Source organism: Pseudoliparis swirei, chromosome 20 (genome assembly GCF_029220125.1).
Source record: "Pseudoliparis swirei isolate HS2019 ecotype Mariana Trench chromosome 20, NWPU_hadal_v1, whole genome shotgun sequence".
In the NCBI taxonomy this organism is placed as follows: Eukaryota; Metazoa; Chordata; class Actinopteri; order Perciformes; family Liparidae; genus Pseudoliparis; species Pseudoliparis swirei.
The window spans coordinates 14,624,139-14,647,641 of NC_079407.1; the positions used below are offsets into that span (position 1 = coordinate 14,624,139).

A 23,503-nucleotide genomic window follows, 5' to 3' on the forward strand; every position below is an offset into this window, starting at 1 on the left:
TATCGCAAGCAGATTTGCATACGTCACTCCCGGCTTAATTTCGCGGGTGCCGTGAACAGATTTGCGTCCGTCACTTCCGCCAAGTGGTGAACGTTTAAGTGTTCCATTTGAGACAGCACTTCATCGGCGACGCAGTACACGGTATGGAAGCAGAAAATCGGCTCGTCACGACAACCTTTTTGATCTTTTCTATTTTTGGCACAACTCTCCAGCTTAGTGGTCTGATTAAATTTGAAATGCTTTGCTAATTAGCCCACATGGACACGTAGTTTAAAAAGGCCAGGCATGCGCACAGAGGACATGCATGAAGAATACTAGAGATTAAAGGTCAACTGTCAACAATTACTTCGGACACAGACATTCATTAATTGGATAAACATCTTTCCCAAGTGCTTAGCAAAAGGAAACAGCTCTCTTGTTGTAAGCGTGGCTTTAAGTTCACATGGTTTGTCTTTTCTCTGCTGCAGGTATTCAAGGTCCTGGTCAGGAAGACTCCAGATGAGAACTGGGTTGTTTTCAGAAGGTACACAGACTTCTCCAGACTCAACGACAAGGTGCGTTTGGGTGTGTTGTACGCACATATGCACGTTTGTGTGCAAAGGACGGGCGCTCTCATATCTCGGCTTTCAGCATGCTTTCGTTTGTTTTCGAGTGCACTGTGGTCGTGTTTACAGCTACACAAAGAAGCCTTCTGTTCCCAAATAGCCAACAGGCCAGAGCCTGCAAGGGAACAGGTCTCTCGTGGTTTCGGGATGGACCGTTTTGTCACAGATTACAAGAGAGGGAAATACTGCCAGCAGAAAGGGATTTGATGCCATGTGATAATCCTGTATGAAGAAAAAGAGGCCGCAACAGCAAACAGATGACGCGAAATAGATGCAACAAACAAGCACAACTTATTTTTATGGGCTTGTAGAGTAATGATTAAATCTGTATGACTGAAATTCACTAAACCAGTAACCCCAGGCAAGAAGAATGGAAACTGAGTAAACAGGATCGCCCAAATTGGGAGCAAGAGAGGGGGGTGTGGGGGGTGTGTGGGGGGGGAGGTAGGGGCAGGGCATCCTTCTCTACCATTCATCTTGCTTTCCCTGCAAGAGGCCGAGGTGTAATTTCCATGATAAATGGTCCACATACTGTAATTATGTGAGGCCTCATTGTTCATACATTCAAATGGCTGGAAATGTTTTAGCATCAGGTGCATCCATGAAACAAAGTTCAAACAAAGTTATTGAAGAGGAGTTGCCCTCCGTGCACACGCCATGAAGATAAACGATAAGCGTGGATATCTGGCACGGAACACGTGATCAGAAACCCACCTCCTGGTGAGTAAACCGACACCAGGGCCTCTTCTCAGTGCGGCATCTCTCCAGGTGGACCACGTGCAATAAATATGCCACATAATTGATAATCCCTTACTTTTTAGTTCGTTTAAAAAAAAATCGTATTACTGAGCTGAGTACACGCACACACACACACACACACACACACACACACACACACACACTCACACATGTCACTTTATTTATCCTCCTTCACAGCCTGGCCGTGAGAGAGTTTCTGTGTCTGGATGACCCCACCCGGGCCTTTTGATAGTCTGGAGGAGAGCAGAGTAAGTGTGTGTTGCCATGTTTGTGTGTTTGTGCTGCTTTCCGTGTCCCTTCAAGGCCTTTTTAAAGAGGTTTAGTAGGACTGAGTGTTGAACATTAATACGGTAGCTTTGAGAACAGGCCATATCTTAGAGAAACTCTCAAGTATCAAAAGTTCACACTTTTTTCATTAGGCTCCCCGATATTTACAAGCACTGCCACATAAAAAAAATATAAAAATAAACACCCAACTGCAGCTCAGAGGCTTTGGAAATAGAAAGCTATAAAAAAGTGTCCTTTTCTATATATTGGTTGACATTCTTTTCGGCTGTCATCAATGTTTTCATTGTCTGAGCTGTTAGGACTGACCTATCACCACTCGTCTCCCTCTCACTGTGAGATGGAGGTCTCATTTCCTCTGTGTGTCTACATTAAATACAAAGTACTCAAAATAAAGTATGAGTGTCATTTTAAAGTCAGTGCCAAACTTCAGGTCCCATATGGAGATTGTATTGAAGCAATGGCCCTACATTTTCCAGGGATGTCATAGGAAGTGACTCGACGTCGACGTCAGGTGCTCACTCCCATCACAGCAGCCAATAAACATGTTTTAATTTAACTCTTAGATTTAGGATTTATAGCTGGCTTTAACCCTCCTGTTACCTTTACATTTACTAACATATTTTACCCTCGAGGTCAATTTGACCCCAGCAATTAAAACCTCCAGAAAATTATTAGAATTAATATTGTTTTCCAAGTTTAAGTGTGAGGTACTTTATGTTTGTTTGTTGACTACCTAAATAGCCCTTTAAATATATAAAAAAGTTGATATTTCTTCTATGTTTGACACAGTGAAAAACAGCCTGGGGTCAAATTGACCCCAAGGAACACCGACATTAAACATTGAATGGGGTCAAATTGACCCGAAAGGGAACAGGAGGGTTAAAGTCGAGTCGGCCTCGTTGAGGTCTCCTGCATGCAGAAATGTTCTCTCTGTCTCCTCTTCTGTTGATGGTCAGGATTTCCCCCCCAATCCTGGTTTCTACTGCCGGCAAATATTTTCTCTGCTTCTTTTCTCCGTCGCTGCCTCCCTCCAGGCATTCTGCGAGACTCTGGAGGAGAGCAACTATCGTCTCCAGAAGGAGCTGCTGGAGAAGCAGAAGGAGATCGCCTCTCTGAAGAGGAGGTTGCAGGAGAGGGAGCAAGCCGTCCTGCTACTGGAGAAGCATATCAAGTCAGTAGACGTACTGTAGTAGACACACACACACACACACACACACACACACACACACACACACACACACACACAAGTGGGTCGCACCATGTTCTTGTAGCATTGTGGCAAGTAGCAGATTTAATACATAATAAATGTATAGATATACATTTATGTAACTATTTTTCAGAGTTCAATAACTCATAAACCCATACAAATATTGATGGTTATCTACTGAAGCTATAAGCCACCATTAGTTTGACTAACAGAAATACATTTTTTGGACGCCACTCAAATTTGATATTAATCAATTAAATCTTAATCTCAGAGTTGCTTCTGAATTTTTCTCAAGGTGTACAAGGACATATTTAATATAACATGTGTACATTCAATATTTATTTGATTAACTACATAACAGAAAATAAATGAATAAGCGATAAAATAAACAACTTGAAGGGAGTAAATAATGAATAGGATGAAGAGTGGAATGAATAACAATGAACCACAACTCAATGAAAAGGGTTACATGTGACCAGGTGACCAGTGACTCTTAAATCCATCGTTTGACGTCTCATACTTGTAAAATAAGTTAAATAGTATAATTTAATTTAAATGATGTATGCACCGTTTAGCAGTTCAGAGTTTATGAAACACCACGGAAGATTGAAAAGCCTTTTTTTATTAGTTTTAAATTACATTTATGATATGATATGATATACCTTTATTCGTCCCACAGTGGGGACATTTCAAAAATCACAGCAGCGGTGCACATCAGAGCATTAATACAAATAATTATAAAACACAAAACTAAATACTAATACTAAATATACAGGGGGAAAACAAATTAAAGTCCTGAGTAAAGTAAAGTGCTGAGTTTGCCAGGATCTCCAGCGATCTACTGCAGTGTGTTGTGCAGCAACACACTTTAGCTCTTTAGGTCTGAGATATTTCTATCGAAGATTGTTTGATCATGTGACTTAAATGTATTTTGGCCGAGGAACATCAAACTCCTTTACTTCTGGACAGCTGTGAGGTTGAGACGTCTGCATCCGGTTGGATGATACGTAGTTTGTTGACTCGCACTCAACCATCCGACTTTCTCTGATATCTTCGGAACCCGATCGTCCCTTTCGTTGAGGTTTGACTTGAACCGCTCTTCCTCGTCTGCATCTCTTATCCCCCTCTTCGTAGCAGCAGGGCTCATGGAGACAGGGGATGGAGGGAAACGACAACAATTGTAAACATATTTGGCTGTCATTAAGTTAACTAATACTACACATAACCTTTATAAATCATGTAGATGTTTTAATATTGATAAAATACAGGAGCTTTCTACGACTAGGCCTAGAAAATCATGTCATGTCTCTTTTATTTAAAAAGATGTGAATTAGATGTTTATTAATCCCTCAGGAATGTGAATGATTGAACACATCTCAAAGTTAGGGTCATAAAACATTGTAGAGTGCCACGGCTAACAAAGTCAAAGTCCCATGTTGAGTTTGTCTCGGCACATGATTAGTTGTGAGTCCAGACACTTATTGCTTTGCTGTTCTGAGAGCAGTTCCTAAAATAAGTTTATTAGTTCAGATTATAGACCCTTACAGTTTTATTATCTCTTGGTGGAAATCCGCCACATGCTGCTTCTTTGGCAGAAAGCGGTGGTAATTAAGGTCCACAGGCAAGTTCTGAAATAGCATAATACTGTACGTTGTAACAATGTGGTTGTGTGTGTGTGTGTCTCTGTTCCAGTGGCGAATGTGTGAGCCCCGAGTCGCTGTGCGGTCTGTTAGCTCGGGGGAGCGAGAGCAGTGCAGACGTGGAGTCGTCCGCTGCAGAGGCGGATCAGGATGTGCTTGACGACGCCGGGTAATGACACACACAACGCGTACCAGGCGCAGCACCAGCAACTCCACAAACGTCGAGAGCAAACGCAACACGCACAGCCCCATTCTCTAGTAAATACCACCACCCATTCTACATGGTTCCATTACACCGAGCACATTATTTATGAGGGTTATTTCCCATTTGGTGTTTTTCTGCCAAAATACAATTTCCAATGCTTTAGGACGAGGCTCAGGAGTCGAGGGCGGGGTTGATTGGTCAACGTTGAATGTTGCATCCATTACATTACATGTCATTTGGCTGACGCTTTTATCCAAAGCGACTTACAATACTGTTACATTCATTCACTGTAGACGCAGCTACAGGGAGCAACTCAGGGTTAAGTGTCTTGCTCAAGGACACATCGACTAGGGCGGGGATTGAACCTCCAACCCCCTGATTGAAAGACGGACCTGCTACCCACTCACCCATAGCATCCGTGCACTCTGACCTTTGCTTCTACAAATACTCAGGTCTTCAAAGGCCACGTCTCCCAATTCTCTTGTGTTTTCCTCACATGACTTAAAGTTTCAAGTCCTTTATTTTCCCTTTCACACACGTACAGTAACTACAGCGACTATGAGGACGCAATGAGTGTAAATCATTTTCCGGTGAATTCTTCTGTTGCGCTTGTGTCTCTTGGTATTGAGCTCCTGCTAAGGAGACTCTCAAATTCTGTAATTTGATCTGAGAATACTTCTGTTAAACTTTAAGTGCACCCGTCAAAAGTTCCACTTGCAAATCAAACACTAATCCAATCACAATTCTTTTGATTCATCATTAACTATAAGCTTCCTTTTTTTGCACTGCATTGATTTATTAATCGGTACCAGAAAGTAGCCCCAATTACCACGGACATACAAATCAATTATAAAGCCTTATAATGGTTACTTTTTGGTTGATTTTCTTTATTCCCACATGAGGCCCAGAGATCAGTGATCATTTCCAGAAATTGTTCCGATTTACTGGATTTTGGCTTGGGTAATATAACTGGCGTTTTAGTGTCAAGAAATCCATAACCCAAAGTGTCCTAATAAATGTCAGTCCCCAATGACCGCCACTGTTGCACATGGCTGGATAGACACACTGGTCTCCGAGCTGTCCTTGAAAGAAATGATTCACTGGCATGAATGTCTGCAGATATATCATTTGATTTGAAAGTGAAAATATGATTACCGTTATTATCATTTTCACCATAATCACTTTAAAACTTGCTTCTAAATTTTTTTTCCCCTTCCCTTCTTGTGTTTTTTTGCCCTTCACATTTCACAGCAGTGCTGCCACAATCTGAAAAAAGAGTCCCATAACATGTGAGGTACTTTATACTGGATACCAGCTCAGGTTAACACCTCACAGGCATACTGTCCTCTTCCTCTTCTTCTTCTCAGCAACGTGAATCCCATTGTCAACTAGAATGGAGGTGTTCTTTTCCCCTTGTTTCTCTTATTCTCACATCTGGTCTTAATACCATGCTCATATGCCATATCTGCATTCAAGTGTTGCTGTTATTGTTCCTAATATCCACACTGGCCATATCTATGACATGTGAGCATTGTAATAACATTTCCTTTATGTGTTTGCAGTCAGGATGTTTATCACGGTTGGAGTCAGCTCACTTTCATTGCATCCAATTCAGTAAACAATGTGGACATCCCAATCGGTGTCCATGGTCAATTCAAGCGATTCATTACTCTGTGTGTACTATAGTGACAGAGGAAGCTGATTGCGCCGTGCAGAGTGGTGACGCCTACATGTACCAGGATGCATTGCGTTTGAGCTTCTGTCCAACGGTGCAGACATTTTTGAGCACACACTGCAAACCCGACCTGCTGAACACTCCCTTTACTCTTTACCCTCTCACACCACTTTCCTCCTCGTATGCCCTTCAACCCCACCCCCACCCCTCACCCCTCACCCCTCAACCCCACCCCCGCATCAAAGGACGCAGCTGGATTTTTCTTGTTACTGCAAACCCGGCTCTCTGGCATAAAATACATTAAAGAAATGTATTGCTTCAGTTGACATTTACAATCAACACTGATTTAACGTCCACATTTATTATGCCAAAAATGTCCCCTTTAAACTACGCTGGCCTACGCTGGCGAAAGTTGAAAGAAAGATGGTGTTCTTTTACTCCAAAGCTTGAAGGTGCTTGTTGTTTATTAGAGCAGACTTTCAGGCCACACAATGAATTCTAAAATAGACACTCGAGAAAAGGGAAGATTTTACTAGTATTTCCCCTTTTTTAATTGAAAATGAGTTGTTCCCAACCGTGGTGTGTTTCCGTGGTACTGCAGTGTTCTGTGCTCTGTAAACCTTTTGGCTGCCACACTGCTCCCCTGCATCAGAGGACTAACACACGCTTCTCTTGCACACGGTGATGTCTGCTCACTGTGGGGGCCGTGCAGGTTGTTTGATTTCAGGTGTTGCTCCTTCTTCTCCCCATCTGGTGACATGACATGCAGGGAAAACCTGTTTATTGAAGGCAGAATGAGGGGGTGCGACTCATTCGGACTCATCCAAACATAAGCTCTCAATCATCGCTTATGATGGCCCATTACAAGTGTGTTGTGGTGTCTGCATCTGTAGAGAGCCTGCACACGGTCTGGATTTCCTTATTTTGGACTGTTGGGGATGTTAGTTCTGAAAATGGCGGACACACCGCCGGAAAAAAAAAGTAATAAGCACGGCGAAAAGCCAAGTGGAAAAAAGCTCGCTCCAAAACGAGAGTGAATGTGGGGGTGGCTTCTAACCGCTTGTCCTCAAACCACAACCGACAAAACCCGACTCATTCTGCCTGTGTAACACTGACCGGTGTCTGTTTGAAAACTACAAAATAATCCACAGCATTAAATGTTGAATGCCTGGTAGCAATGTATTCCACCAAGGGGCAACTCACAAACTGTGCTGAGTTCTGGTTCTTTATCCAGACGTCTCCCCATTATCTGTCATGCAGTGTGAGAAGGAAGAGGATCCAAGATAAACAGCTCCCTGCTGTGTTTTCAGTGGACCTGGACCTGTACCTGGCGGTTGTTGTGCCATTATCAACATGTCCCAACGGTGTCTCCTTCCACAAGGATGGCGCCTCAGACGGGCGACATTAGCAGCTTTCTAACATACATGGCCTGTTCGATCCTCTCAGTCCGTCTGGCTTCATGTTGGCTGACGTGTGCCGCTCTCACGTTGCAGTTCATTCCAGTTGTAACGGTCAGTTGCTGAATGTGTTTCCTCTTCTGTGACCTCCCTATCTCTAGCGGCAGGTGCGAGGTCCAGCCGGTGCAATCCTCTGCCTGTTGGTGTGGTCCTCCACCCAGCACCTCTCCTCCGGTCATTGAGGTCACTCAGCTTAACCACCAGAAGCTGCAACAATAACAATGGACGCTGATACCCGTCTCCTCCCTTTTCTCTCCATTTGCTCCTCCTCTACTTCCTTGTGTTGAAGCACTATTCCATGATCTCTGTGGTTTTTTTGGCCTGGTTTTCCTTATCAGTCCTTCCTCTAATCAAAACTCCAATTTCCTCTGTTCGCGTTCCACATTTGACCTCTGTTCAGTCCTGAAGATGGATCTGAAGCAGCATTAATCACAAGAGCTGTGATGTTCTGCAACGGCTCGTTTCACTTATCTCCCACGATACGATGATGGGTCATGGGATATGTTATACGTCTGGCCCCTACAGAAGGTATCCTGAAGACCTCGTACAACATGTACAAGATTTTAAAACAATATCTTGAATGACATGGCTACAGTTATTTGAACCTCAGACTAAGTGGATCTGTGTGGGGATTTCTCAATCGTTTGCTTTTCAACCTCACACAGCGGCTGCTGGTCTGAATCAATTGATCTTGCGCATATACAGGACTGTCTCAGAAAATTAGAATATTGTGATAAAGTTCTTTATTTTCTGTAATGCAATTAGATTTGTAATGAATCCAGAATGCATGACATTTTTGTTTTTAATTGCATTACAGAAAATAAAGAACTTTATCTAAGCCAAGGTTTGGCTTCCTGACAAAAAAAATCAAAAATGACATTCACAATCATGACAATCTACGGAAAACCCGAACTGTCATCTCTCCAGATTCTGCAGATGTGCATTATGGCATTATGGCCCATTTTAAAGGTTCTATAAACCAGATTCCAAAAATTAATATAGCGGCAAAAAGCTATTTGCAACGTAAAGACACACAAAAAACTGGGAAATACTGGAAGTGAACACGTCTCCATTACTACGGCGGCGCCTCTTGAATGCTAGCTGCCCTCGGAAGTGTCAAATGTTCTGCTTTTAAGTTACTTTTGACCACGATGTCTAGGAGGTTGAGAACAACCTGCACTTATCAGCTGGCCAATGTTGGTCTGACATGGTGGAACAAGTCAACGCTGCGTAGCAACGGTTAGCGTGCTTAAGACACCGTCTAGAAATGAGATCCACCCGCTAACTATTGTGAAACATAACGTTAGCTGATCTCACCCGGCTAACATAATGTCCTTGTAATAGACTTCAATTTGACTTTAATCAATTTAAATTATATAGTGATCTGTTTTATTATCTACACCAGCCATGTTCGTGAGTTCAGAGTAACCAAGGAGGGGTTTGGCTGAAAGTCATCAGCTAACGTGTTTGACAGTTGGCTGCGATTTTTAAAATTCAACAGTCTTCGGTCATGGCCGCTCTGCTTGGCGCTCATATTGCCGCGTTCCAAAGCCTTCCCCTTGAGGTAAACACTGTTAGCCCTCTCAGCACCGGCGGCGTTGTATGCATAGTCTGTGCTCACCGTTAGCTGCTAGCTGCAGGCTCAGCTGTCTCCATGTTGAGAGCCGTATGGAGGCAATTGATTTGCTTTGCATTCTGTATTCAGGACCTTCTAAGATATCCACGTCTAAGATGTCTGCCACTATATTGATGTAAATTAGGTGTATGGAATTTTTGTGTGTGTTGCCCACAGTGCTGGAAAATGTACTGAGAAAACAGTAATCCACTGATTATCCACAGACAGTGGAACCGCCATCTTCCGGACCATAATCCCTCTTCATAGGGCCATCTGTGGGTAACATTATGAGGAACCGTGACCGCTGCATATTAAACCAGAACTATCTGCACTGCTAGATTTCTCTGAGAGTCGGGTGAGAACAGTTCATACAGCCTGGATGAACTGACCTTTTACATCTCGGGTTAGTAATCTTGAGAAACTACCAAGAGTAGACAAGATGTTAACACTGCAAGCAGCGGCACTCGGGTCGGACCAGAGTCTTGATAAGTGTGTGACTATAAAGCATGGTAACAAGCGGGTCGGGTCCGGTGGTTGATTAACGCATCATTTGCATGTCCTAAAGCCATATGAAAACACTTGAAGTGCAGTGGTTTCACTCTTTGATGATGATTTCATGAAGTGGAGAACAACCACAGCTCTTTTGATCCGTCTCAAGCTCGACATGGAAAACGGGTCATGTGATGCACTTTATGGATGAATGGCAGCCCATAATGTTAGCTCGGCTATGGTTTGTGCTACTTCATTTGTTCGAAACAGAAACCTGCTTTTTCAACCACTGAACCTGTCTTGAGTCCCAACTGGATCTAATGTCAATTTGTGTTTAATGTACGTGAGTTTTGTTTTCTGAAAATTCCCTTCACGCGTATTTCTAAGTGCCTTGAACATCGTTCACCTAACTTTTCTTTTGATGTGTTTAAATAGCTTTATAGATTTGTGCAGAACGTGAAACAATTCAACTTTGTTCCTCTGATGGAAATAATCTTTGAAATGACCCACATGTGTCGGCGGTTGCTTGGAACAGACTTGTTTTGTCATGTTACATGAATTAATATGAAGTCTCCGTGACACATGTACACCTATAGTTGCACTTTGAAAGGCTTAAATGAATAACTATTTGTGTCACTATTAACGTCCTGGATTTAAAGGGGCGTATTTCACTGAGAAGTCTCCTCTGAAATGAATGAACACATGTTACAGCAGAGATGTTTGTCAGAAAGAAATCTTGAATTCACCCACAATTAAACGTGGAATGATCTATTGACGACACGTGTATGTTTCTTCTTATTTAAAGCTTTCATGAAATTGGAGTAGCAGTTTGTGCTTGATTGAAATAAACTGACAGGTCCGATAATAACCTAAAGATAACGGTAAGCCCCATGTAATGCTTTCAAGATGTAATAAATTCTTTTCACAGAGATATCCTCTTTCATTTCCATAGTATCTTTTCAGGCGTAAAACAACAACTTCAACTGTTTCCCCAGAATCTGTCTGTCGAGGATATGCTCGTAACTCCATGGCTTCCCCGGCACAGCTTCTAATTGCAGGTATTTGATTTCCCAATGTGGCTTTTCACAGGTTTTTTTTTTCTCCATCCAGCTGTTCTTTTGTTGTCTCAGCAGGATGATGGTAAGGCGAGACTATAATTTTCAGTACACTGTCATTTAGAGGGAACTTTGGATTCCTTGCTTACTGTATGGGCCTCACCAATCATTCCCAAACATATTTTCTACAGCCTTGAACTTTTGGCAATTTGTAACATTTGTAAGACGACAGGAAAAAGGACATCCGCAAATGATTTGCTCCACAAAGGAACACCTAAAAAGAGATTAGAAACACTTTGCTGTTCCAGAATTAGTTTCCAAAAGTCTTGCCATGACCTGTGAGAGAAACCGACTTGAAACTCCGGCATAAACAAATTCAGAGCGCAGGTGCACACATCCGCTGTGTGCAACGGCGCTCTACTCATAAACGGCAGTCTCATATTCAATTCGGTTTATTTTGTATAGCCCAATATCATAAATTACAAATTTGCCTCAGAGGGCTTTACAATCTGTACACATAGACATCCCTGTCCCAGGACCTCACATCGGATCAGGAGAAACTCCCAACAAATAGAAAAAACCTTTCACAGGGAAAAAATGGAAGAAACCTTCAGGAGAGCAACAGAGGAGGATCCCTCTCCAGGATGGACAGATGCAATAGATGTCATGTGACCAGAAGGAATCATTACAGAGTAACAACACATTCAATGAGGATGTCAAAGTGTATGCATAATTCTGATGGCCCTTTAATGATTAAAAAAACAAAAAGTTTATTTCTGACGATTTGACCTTTTTACTAGGAGACTGTTGGCATGAGAAGCAGATAAATGTGGTCTAATTGTCCGAGGGGGGAGAGCTTTGTAGCTGCCAGGAATGTTTGTGTCAACATGGTCCAAAGTATTGTTTCCTCAGGTGCAGGTGAGCACATGCTGGTGGAATTTAGTTTAATCCGTTCAGTACAGATGTAAAGATGAGGCCACAGCAGTGACACCTTACGGAATGTCCAACCGTATTAAGTCATAAATAAACTAGAACGGGCACTCGGTAGAGCGCATACCTTCGCATATCACAAGATTGGGCATTGAATTATGAACATTTTGGCATTAGTTGCATGCCAATTGGACAAAAATGTATCGTGCTATGGTAAAAAAAAAGATGTTGACCTTTCCATGACCTTGACCTTTGACCCGATTGATCCCAAAATCTAATCAAATGGTCCCCGGATAATAACCAATAATCCCACCAAATTCCATGTGATTCAAGAAGATTTGACCTGTTCATGACCTTTGACCCGATCGATCCCAAAATCTAATCAACTGGTCCCCGGATAATAAACAATCATCCCACCAAATTTTATGCGATTCGGTTCAATACTTTTTGAGTTCTGCGAAAGATTTTGACCTGTTCATGACCTTTGACCTTGACCCGATCGATCCCAAAATCTAATCAACTGGTCCCCGGATAATAAACAATCATCCCATCAAATTTCATGCGATTCGGTTCAATACTTTTTGAGTTTTGCGAATAACACGCATACAAATAATTAAATAAATACACGGCGATCAAAACATAACCTTCCGGCATTTTCAATGCGAAGGTAATGAAGAAATACGTGTGGACACATAGAGAAAGAAATAAATGAAGAAATACAGAAATGTAGAACTATATTTATTTAATGATGTCCTGTTGATTTATAACTTATATTTATTCATTCCTGTATTTATTTATTTAAGCATTTATTTATTTATTTATACATTTATTTAAGCATTTATTTATTTATACATTTATTTATTTATTCCTATATTTATTCATGCATTTATTTATTTATACTTAAGTCATTTTGAGTCCTGCATAGAGGGCAGCGCGGCCAGCTCATGTTTGCATGCTGCGGCACATTAAAACATTAAATAGCCGAGAGTTTTTTTTCAGCGTGATAAATACGATGTGTGGCGGAAGTGCGTGACTAAAGACCGAAATGCGTGACTGTCACGCTCAATGCGTGACACTTGAGAGCCCTGATTTACGTATCTGTAATGTACTGTGTGTGTGTTGTGTGAAGAATGCTGATGAGACATGAAATAACCAGTAGCCAATTGAATAAGCCCCTTTTGGGCTTATATATTTGTAAATCTGACACTGAAGGAGTCAGTGCCTCACCAACCATGAACCTCACCGCACGTCACTGCTGTCAATAAATTATAGCTGTAATATCCCCCACATATCTACCAATTTTTGCCCATGGAAAAAGTGTTCCCTCTTAGGCTATTACAGCTTTTATTGTGTTCCAGAAAATTACTGCGGATACTTTCCCGGAATCATTAAGTTTTAGATTTAGTTTTAGATTTCTTCCTTTATTACCTTCGCATTGAAAATGCCGGAAGGTTATGTTTTGATCGCCGTGTATTTATTTATTTATTTATTTATTTGTATGCGTGTTATTCGCAAATCTCAAAAAGTATTGAACCGAATCGCATGAAATTTGGTGGGATGATTGTTTATTATCCGGGGACCAGTTGATTAGATTTTGGGATCGATCGGGTCAAAGGTCAAAGGTCATGAACAGGTCAAAATCTTTCGCAGAACTCAAAAAGTATTGAACCGAATCGCATGAAATTTGGTGGGATGATTGTTTATTATCCGGGGACCAGTTGATTAGATTTTGGGATCGATCGGGTCAAAGGTCAAAGGTCATGAACAGGTCAAAATCTTTCGCAGAACTCAAAAGTATTGAACCGAATCGCATGAAATTTGGTGGGATGATTGTTTATTATCCGGGGACCAGTTGATTAGATTTTGGGATCGATCGGGTCAAAGGTCAAAGGTCAGGAACAGGTCAAAATCTTTCGCAGAACTCAAAAAGTATTGAACCGAATCGCATGAAATTTGGTGGGATGATTGTTTATTATCCGGGACCAGTTGACTAGATTTTGGGATCGATCAAGGTCAAGGTCAAGTCATGAACAGGTCAAAATGTTCGGATGATTGGTTATTATCTCAATCGGGTCAAAGGTCAAGGTCATGGAAAGGTCAAACTCTTTTTTTTACCATAGCACGATACATTTTTGTCCAATTGGCATGCAACTAATGCCAAAATGTTCATAATTCAATGCCCAATCTTGTGATATGCGAAGGTATGCGCTCTACCGAGTGCCCATTCTAGGTTTCCAATGTTTTTGGATAATTTAATATATTTGAGTTAAATATTAGTTTCCATATTGTTTTTCCAAAATTATCACCAACTTCTCGGCCTTTGACAGTAAAAGCCATTTCAAGGGGCATAATAATATAATTCTTCAAACTGAACTGGAACAAAAAAATCAAGCAATTCAAAATACTTTGGAATCAAGACCTTGACATCAAGTTTCTGTCCTTTCTCTCTCCTCAATCTGGATGTAAAGATGATCAATAAGACACAAGCTCAAATGATGGAAAACGTCACTCCATCCATAATTCACACAGATCTTTCTTTCAGTCATTTTATTTATTATTTATGACAACAACAAAAAAATCTTTGTTGTATATACAGGACTGTCTCAGAAAATTAGAATATTGTGATGAAGTTCTTTATTTTCTGTAATGCAATTAAAAAAACAAAAATGTCATGCATTCTGGATTCATTACAAATCAACTGAAATATTGCAAGCCTTTTATTCTGATTTATTGCTGATTATGGCTTACAGCTTAAGAAAACTCAAATATCCTATCTCTAAATATTAGAATATCATGAAAAAGTATACTAGTAGGGTATTAAACAAATCACTTGAATTGTCTAATTAACTCGAAACACCTGCAAGGGTTTCCTGAGCCTTGACAAACACTCAGCTGTTATAAATCTTTTTTTTTACTTGGTCTGAGGAAATATTAAAATTTTATGAGATAGGATTTTAGAGTTTTCTTAAGCTGTAAGCCATAATCAGCAATATTAAAAGAATAAAAGGCTTGCAATATTTCAGTTGATTTGTAATGAATCCAGAATGCATGACATTTTTGTTTTTTTAATTGCATTACAGAAAATAAAGAACTTTATCACAATATTCTAATTTTCTGAGACAGTCCTGTATATATGTGTGTGTGTTTTCATGTAGTTCTGTTTTTGACATAGTTATTATTAAAGACATTATTAGTATTATTGTTATTAATGTTATCAGCCAACATATTATTCATTTGTAATACTATTATTAATCTCCTTATTATTCCTCAGGATATTGTTCCGTAGTAATAATGATGAATAGGGTAAATATAAACTGGGTCTGGGTGCTGCTTATTTAAAGGTATCAAGCCCACATTGGGCCGGTCCCCTCCTTAAAGGGCTTCCAAAAAGCTGGATCTATCAGTCAAAATAAAAAAATGGATAAATAGAATTCCAGATTATTAACTAAACCGGGAGACCCTGCCGGACTGATCCCTTTGTCCTTTCCAGAGCTGGTGGTGCAGATTCTGCTTCACTGAGCGGCTACAGGAGGCCCCCTGACTTCATAGTTATTATTTTTGTCTTCATGAAGTTCTTTGACTGTTTCTCAACTCTGAGGGAGAACGAGGTTAGAGGCTTTCTGCTGTGATGACAGCCAGGGAATATTCTGTCTGTTTTATGTCTCCACCATGTTGCTATGATTAAAAGTATTTTCTCTGTTTTTTGTTTAGTTAAAACAATTTTAAAAATGATATACCTGGTTGTGTGAACCCCCAGTCTATTCGGTCCTCCACCAGGTTTCTCTACCATTATCATCCAATACTCTCAGCCTCATGGTTACAGGAACAGGAATTGTCTGACGTTTTCATTTAGACCTCTTCGTGTATTCCTTATGTCTGATTAGGATTCCCGGTCCAGAGTTGTGGGCAAGGCTGTTTCTGCAGCTTTTCCAAGGATTTTCTTCTGATATTTTATTTCTTCCTTCATTCTGAAACGAAGGAATCTGACGAGGAGGAATTTTAAACAAGGATTAATTTTCCGAGGAGGAATCTGCCGAGGATCAATCTGCGCCGGACGCTTGCCGGAGGCAGTGGTGCTGATGCCTGGTGAGCTCTTTCTATCTATAGATCCTTCATGCCGGGAATGTCATGGTTCTTTATGGGCTTTTAACCCTTTCGCTTAGATGTCATCCTCGCAATCTTTCCGAATATAATAAACATAAACCACTCCTATCATTTTGACTTTCCGGACGATTTCTTTCACTTTTATTGAAAGACCTTTCGTTACGCTGCCATCCAGAACCGGAAGCCCCATCACTGACATTTCAAAAATATCACTGTGACGGCGTTCCCATCTTGTGTCTGAAAGGTCGGCTGTGTTTCGTCTAAACGACTCCCCCATTCTGATAACGTGTTTTGTCGAACTGCTTCTACAGCCTGTCATAGGCAACATCCCAGATAACTGGGACTCTTGCCAAATTGCATTCACAGCCAACAGATAAAACAGAGGCTGGCCCCTTCGCTGATCTCCACCCAGCCCTCACACATTGAAAATACCAAGACCTACATCACACGGCTGTTTTAGTTCAGATTAGTGTTAAAACACTAACAATTATCCCCATGAAGCTGTTTGGCGAGTGCAGTACTCCAAGTAGCAGGAAGAAACCTTCGCTCAGCATCAGCAAAACCGAGGAGCTCATCGTTGATCTGAGCACAAACTACTGTGATGGACATCACACTTATCCACCTCCATCCTGAGACAACAGCTTTACTTCTATGAAGCGACTGTGGGGAATTTGTGGTGTACAACAGTATCAAGTATCAATGCTGTAGGTTGGGGGAATATCTGAGAATGGAAGCCCACTGGGGTGAAGGCCTTGGTGCAGAAGATGACCATGTAGGGTGGGGGTCAGAAGGACACTTTTAGCCCCAACTGACGTGGCCGGCCTATAGATTGTGACCCCTTCCTTCTCCCTATATAACTTGTAGCAGAATGTCACATCTTCGGACTTTCGCAATCTGGCTCCTGAAAGTCCCCAGTCGTTCTAGGCGTCTGTTTTTGACCTGTATCTTGTAGAATAAACTTTGTATTCCTATCAAGTGCTGAGTCGCTCGAACATTCCTTCTTCATCATCATTTCTTCAATCTTCCACGGTCGACAGGAAGATACTACATATTTGGTATCACGAGAATATACTACACAACTTAAGAAGTCAGAATCCCCATGCCAGTGCTTGTTGACTTTTGCAGAGGAGCAACAGATGGTATCCAAACTGAAACATCACAAACTGACATGGCCCAGGCCTGAGATCCTGGAGGATCTGCAGAGTATCTGGACTGCTGAGTCAACATCCTGGTGCATTTGTGATGGAGAGGAGGATCCTGAAGAAATGAGTGTCCATATATAGAGCCCAGAACACAATTGGTGTCCATCTAGGATAGGATAACACTTTATTCATTCTTAGGGGGAAATTAACGAAGCAGCAGCAAACATGTTTACATATATACAATACCATAAAATAAAATAACAGGGTACATTACATTTAAGAATTTAAACAAAGGAAATGAAAATGAAAAAATAATATATAAATGAAAGTGTATATAGTGTATCTAAAGTATAAAGCACTGGAGGTTTATTGCTGTACATTTGAGGAGGATTTGGCCAGAAAAGGTGTATTATGAAGTCTAATCGCAGGGGGCAGGAACGTTCTCCTGGTTCTGTCCTTTCTGTTGGAGAACGTGCTCCGCTGTCCCTGCAGTAGGTGGTGGAGAGGGGGCTAACAGTTCAATGTTCGGGCTACAGAAGCCGCGGTTTGCTCAACACGATCAGCTGACCCTCACCGTAGCCGCTGGCACGCCAGCTTCTTGCAATGGGGGGTGAGACGAGGTGCCTGAGAGTCAATAATTAAAACAGCCACGGCCTGTTCACCCTGCTGGATTCTGGGAAGAGATACAGAAGATCAGCTCCATCTCATCCTCTGCACACCTCTCTTACACCTCAGCTCTATTCTAGAGAGCACACTGTACATTGCACAGCACCTATGCAGTGTACAGTATTTTATATGGTTGTTCCTCTCACCACTACCTTTGCCCTTCCTTCATTCCCTATTTACTACCTCAGGTTGTTGGCCCTGTAACTTTAATATTACATATATCATATTTTCTCTCTTGTTTATTTATTTTCTGTGGCGTGGCCAGGCGCTCTGCAACCCTGTATTGTATAGTTGCAATTCAGTTGCAATGAGATGTTTCCTCAGGGACTCTGGTGCTGGCTAACTCTGCCGCTTTCGTCCACAGGAACACAAAAAGAAAGTTTCTTATACAGAGTGATTGTAAGGCAGAGCATGCTGTCCGTTTACTAAACATAATCAAGTAGTTATATTGGCTTTTTGTTTAATTCCATATCCAACATGAACAATGTGTTTAAAACCCCAATACCAATCCAGGTTGGAAGGGTTGAACGAGACAAACGAAGACAAGCCCTAACTGGATGAACTCAACCATATGGACCACTTGGGTTCAGCACACGAGGTTGAACTTTGGGCGTAAATGCTAAATGACTTTGGATTTTTGATCTTATGATAGGGTTGTATATCCCCGTGGTAATTTAGTGTGCACAGCTCCAGGGCAGAATCGGTTCAGGGAATGATGTCCAACAAACATATAAAGATATTCTGGGAAGTTGGCATCAAAGATCATCAGCGTTCTTCTACGCTCCTTGTCCACCATTTTTCCTCCATGACTACACGTGTGGGGCGCTCATTAACAATGGACACCATACATTTACCCTCAATACATTTATACACAATTCATTTACCCTCAATACATTTACCCTCAATACATTTACGCTCGGTAACAGCAAGCAGTGCGTTGATGATCTGAATGTATTCCTGTGCTTTCAGTGATGAAAACGGTATAAAAGTAGCGGCGTGGATCAGAACCGTCGGCAATGCAAATATTAATGTATGTCAGAGTTGTGCAAGTGCAATGTCACGATGTGTCAAAGGTGATACAGAGCATCACCTAGCCAGCTAGTGAAGGACAAACAGCCCTGTGACCACCTGTGACCTGTAAAATGACAGTTGTGTGAATGAAGTTGTTAGAGTGAGTGACGGGATAAGCAGATATGGTCGATGTACTGTATATGTATAAGAAGAGTTTTCATGCAGTACTAGACTAAAACAGCCTGCAGCATCCTGTCAAACCGTTATTCAACCCATGCACGCCTGGATTCAGTTTGTTTTGTAGAGCCCATTCTCACAAATTTGCCTCAGAGGGCTTTACATGTCCATCACATGCCTTAAATGTGTTAACCCTCCTGTTACCTTTAGGGTCAATTTGACCCCATTCAATGTTTAATGTCGGTGTTCTTTGGGGTCAATTTGACCCCAGGCTGTTTTTCACTGTGTCAAACATATAAGAAATATCAACTTTTTTATATATTTAAAGGGCTATTTAGGTAGTCAACAAACAAACAAAGTACCTCACACTTAAACTTGGAAAACAATATTAATTCTAATAATTTTCTGGAGGTTTTAATTGCTGGGGTCAAATTGACCCCAAGGGTAAAATATGTCAGTAAATATAAAGGTAACAGGAGGGTTAAACATTGAATGGGGTCAAATTGACCCTAAGGTAACAGGAGGGTTAAATATACGCAGCGCCGCTCCCTGTATTTACTGTCGTCGAGCTTTCCATTCTTTCTGACCCCCTCAGATACTGGTATGCAGTTTACAATAACAGTGGCAGATTTACCGCTCATAAGTCTTATAAGTCAATAAAGGGTCTTCTATTCCAGACAACGCAGGCCTCTTATTTCTAGCTGGCAATCATCAAATCTGTCCAGCTGAAATAATTGGAGCAGGCCGATGTTATCGGCTGTAACGGAGCGCTGCGGGGATGTAGTATTTGTGTTGGAAACTCAAACATTAGCATCGCCCTGGTTCCCTGTCAGAGGGATTTTCCACTGGATTTTGGATTGATGCAGTAAAAAGGTAACCTGACCCGCCAGAAGGTTTGTTACACGGAACCATATGATGCCTCCTGCCTGCCTGGCGAGCCGGCCTCCTGTCATGGCCCTGCTGACACTGTTACACCGCCTTCCTGGTTCAAATCTGAGCCACACGGACTAAGAATGGTTGAATTCTTTCTCCAGATATTCTCCATCTAAACCGACGGTATTTGGTTCCCGTTGTGTTTTGAGCAGAACTCTTAATCAATTCATCAAACTCAGGGTTCATAATGTGTTCACCTGTAAATGTTTTTTGGTCACCAACATATACTTATGACAAATACATACGACAAATATCAAGTGATTGTGCTTGAAACTGATTGTTTATTGTCTTTTTTAATTTGTTATAATACAAATAAATGTTAAAAACATACTGCTGTGTCCTGTAATACCTGACTTCCTTTAAGCAGTAAAACTATTTAAATGTATTAGTAGCTTTGGTTCAAATGTTCACATCGATTTTTTTACGCCTCAAACTGCGGAACTGTCACAATGTAGTGTGTATTAATAAGAGCCCTCCAACGATTTATGCTGGACAGTAATCTGTCAGACAAAGAACACATGACGCTTCATGCTGACGTTTCCTGTTGAAAGCCACTTCATCTCTCAGATGTGCTGCAGTGGAGGAAACGTCCACACTGAAACCTTTAACAACACCATTCTACTGGCTGACCACTGTGATGTCACTTTAGATGAGTCACTGAGTCGTGTCCTCACCTCTCTCCAAAATACAAAATAAAGACAGGAAGAGATAATAGTTCATAAACGACTTTTTAAAAATTAAGAATTTTGAGAACAACAATAAATGTATATTTATCTTTTGAAATGAGGGTTCACAGTGCATCCTGTCTCCTTTCTTCTTCTCTTCTGTCCACTTTTTCTTGTTTCCTCCTCATGTCGTTTCTTGTCCTCTCTGAAAGACAACAAAGAACACGAGAGGAGACAACAGTAAATAAACAACATCAACAACCAACAACAACCTGTGTGTCCATGAGGTGGTTGACAGTCTCGTCTTCTCGTCAGTATCTGAAAGACAAATGGCAGATCAGAGAAAATCAGTTCATAACTTCAGCAACGAGAGATTCAGAAGAAATATTGATACACATCGTGATTCTCACCATAATATGAATAAATGAACCTGCATCGATCTTCTTGGACCAGAGAGTTCACAGTTCACGCCGTCTCGTCTCGTTTTGTCTCAAGACAAACAGATGATCAGGAGGACACCATTAATATTCTCAAGTGTTTCTAATATTCGGGTCATCTCACTCCTCCATCGTCTGTAAAGGACGACCTACCAATCAGCTCACTCTGGGTGTCGTTTCAGAGCAGAGCAGACATTTGAAGCTCCATCTCAACGGATGATGAGTCAGCGACAATAACTCCATTTGGTGTTGTTTCAGGAAGTGAGTTCCCCGTCGCTCCCTTTAGTTTCACCAAGTGGACCCACAGGCCAGCTCCAAGAAATAAAGAAAGGTGCCAGACGCACCAAAAACGCTGACCTGGGCTAAATCCATAATGACCAAACTATATCCAAATGTTTCCTCCTCAGACAACAAGGTTTAGTCCACAAAGACCCCGGTGCAAGACGCTACCTGGGGCCTCCCCGGCCCTGCAAGACGCACAGGCCGGCCCTGAGGACTAAACCTCAAAGTCTCTGGATAAAAAGGTGGACAGGCCCCAGGTGCAAGATGCTACCTGGGGGGTCGCTCAGGACACAACATATCTCAAGCAGGAGGATCCTTGACAAGGAATCCCTCCGAGCCGTCCCGTCAGACTCGGAGGCGTTTCTTTGGAGGAGACGGGCAGCTGCTGCTGTCCTTCCTCTTGCTGCCCCGACTCTGAGTCGACCTCTTATTAAATCGACAGAGGTCCATCTCCCCGGTATTCGCTCACTCTCCAGCGGTTTTTCAGTTCAGTGCTGTGAGAGCGGTACACCGGAGAGATGACTCGGGTCACAGTCCTGCCGTCGACCTCGATGCGTCTGACAGAGTTTCTGCGGTCCGCCTTCAGGGCTCCCAGCTCCGCCTGCTCAGGAAGAGCTGGAGACACGACTGGAGCATGAGGAGAGCTGGAGCCTGCAGGGGGCACCACAAGACCTGATGGGGCCTCCATCAGAGGATCTGATGTGCTGTTCTCCCTCTCCTCCTGGTTCTCGAAGACCATACGCACTAGCCGTGTGATGTAGAACCAGGCACGTGTTCAGACATCTTGGGGGGCAGGTGCTCAAACCCAAAAAAGGGCACCCATCGACAAAATGATTTGTCTATTGTTCACTGTAACTTGAAGTGAGCACGTAACTGGTTGTTACGAAACACCTGAAACACATCGTGTCGTGAGACATGAGAGCTGAACAAAATGACATGACAATTTGTTTTTATTTACAAAACAATAGGAGCGAAAAAAATGCCATATAATAAACAACTTACTAACCTCTCCCGCTTGGCTGAAAAGAGTAAACGCAAGAAAAAACAACACTTGTAATAACTAACTCCTAACCGAGAGTGAGGTCATGCCGGGAAATATCAGACTGAGGCTTTATAACGTTTTTACGGAAGTTTGATATTTCCCGGCATGACCTCAATCTGGGTTAGTAAGTAGTTATTACAAGTGTTGTTTTTTCTTGCGTTTACTCTTTTCAGCCTCTGCAATTACTCATACAAGATTGATCTTTGTAAAACTGGAACAGACAAAACAAAGAGACACATAGGCTACCACAGAAAACAATGTGGCACATGGAAAACATGATACCGAGAGCTAGCATAGTTTAGTTGCTATTTTCTAGCTGTGAATTCTTGTGACATTTATAAAATGAATTAATAAATTCAACATACTTTCGAAATTGTCTTAATAGCATTTATAAAACAACACAAAGAAGATGCCTGCCTGTACATCTCTCCCTCTCTCTATTCTCTCGACATAACTAACGTCAGTAAACAGTCAGTAAACAAGCCTTGTGAGGGCCGCGGAGTAGGTCTAGGCGAAATTCTCACAAGAACTCAAATAAACGCCCCAACGGATATCCAAACACATTTGAGGGGAATTGATGACAGAGAGAGTAAGTTTTATTCTTAAATACTGATTAATGAAGAAAAAATGTGTCCCTGGGAAATAAATCTTGAGCCGGAGAAGTGCCAGTTGTAGATTTACAATATCCTATTTCTGATGTTCATTTGTGTCTTTTCCCCAAGGCATGTGGTAGAATTGGCCGTGCTCAAAGAAGAAGAACAACTCATGTTGTCATTTAATGTCTGGATATATTGTATTTGTGTGATACTATATTGACTCTGTGCAGGTGTGTCGACATACAGATGTTCCAGATGTGTGTGTGTGTGTGTGTGTGTGTAGGTCTGGCTCGGCGAAATGAGGTGACCTCTTTGTATGTATTGTTTATGTATTTAATGTCTTGTACTCTAGGTGTATATAGTGGGAGGGTGGGGGGAGTGGGTTTGTTATCTGATATGCAATAAAAAGATGATAAACAATGGACATATCAGTTAATGTTTACTGTGTTATGTACCTTTCAATATTTCCAAATAAGAGAAGACATTATTTGTTTAAAAAAGAACAAAAGAAAAAAGATAATGG

At 41.6% G+C, this 23,503-nt stretch overlaps 1 pseudogene; it reads left to right on the forward strand.

Moving 5' to 3' along the window:
• The first annotated feature begins 122 nt into the window (after positions 1–122).
• Positions 123–8,527, forward strand: LOC130210836 (sorting nexin-16-like; annotated as a pseudogene).
• The last annotated feature ends 14,976 nt before the right edge of the window (positions 8,528–23,503 follow it).